The following is an 892-nucleotide window of genomic DNA, read 5'->3' as shown; positions in this document are numbered from 1 at the left end:
GGCGGCGGGACGGCGGTTGCCCCCCGGGACCGGCCGCCGCTGCTCCCGCTATCGTCTCAAAAACCGAAAAAAAAATAAAATATAATACCCCCGAAAAAAAAGGGGAAAAGAAAAAAAACCAACCCACCCAAAAGCCGTTCGGCGCCTGTTTCCAATCAGCGAGATACAAGTTTATTTGAGTGCGCCCTGAGGGCACCGAGCGTGCTGGGATTGTTGGGGCAAATTAAAAATGGGCGAAACGCTTCTCCCTTCTCCCGGCGGCGGGGGCTGGCGAGAGACCTGCGGGCTCTGCCCGCCCGCCTGCGGGGGAAGGGAAGGGGCCAGAACCGCCCCGGTGTGCTCCTCCGAGCATCGCCCGGTGTGCGGTGGTGAGGCGGGAGGGGGGGGCGGGCAGCAGGCGAGTGCGGGGCTCGGTGGCCCGAGTGATGGTTTTTGTGCTCTGTCACAAGAAGGGGTGGGGGGGGTGAAGCTGCGCCTAAAACGCAACTTTCCAGCTTCATTTTACACGCCCCCCCACCCCAACCCTCCCAACCCCGAGCGCCGGGGGAGGGAGCCGGGGTCTGCGGGCAGGGAAAACTGCGGGGCGACCCGAGGAAGTTGGTGGCCTGGAAAAAAAAAAAAAAAAAACAAACAAGAAAAAAAAAAAAAAGAAAAGAAAGTGGCAATTTAGTGGGTGCGGGTTGGGTTCTAGCGGGCGCGCAGGGATGGATGCTGGCCGGCCCCGCGGGTCGCAGGCACTTGGCGAAACTTCCCCTCGCCGGTTCAAAATGACTGCGGTGATTTTGGTGTATTAATGACGCCCGAAGCACAACACGAAATGTTCTAGCACACGCTAGAGGTCCCTCTCAGAGCTGTCAGACGTTAGGGTGTTTTCAGGTTGGATTGTTCTGTA

General features: G+C 58.6%; 1 protein-coding gene across 2 annotated transcripts in view; it reads left to right on the top strand.

Annotated features, from left to right (window-relative positions):
* Positions 1–892, top strand: part of KCTD1 (potassium channel tetramerization domain containing 1) — a 108,331-nt gene that overhangs the window by 1,480 nt on the left and 105,959 nt on the right. The gene's annotated exons all lie outside the window — the stretch shown is intronic.

The sequence above is a fragment of the Calidris pugnax genome, unplaced genomic scaffold (genome assembly GCF_001431845.1).
Source record: "Calidris pugnax isolate Ruff unplaced genomic scaffold, ASM143184v1 scaffold51, whole genome shotgun sequence".
Lineage (NCBI taxonomy): Eukaryota > Metazoa > Chordata > Aves > Charadriiformes > Scolopacidae > Calidris > Calidris pugnax.
The sequence above is the reverse complement of the archived record's forward strand: the minus strand, read 5'-3'. Positions and strand labels throughout refer to the sequence as shown.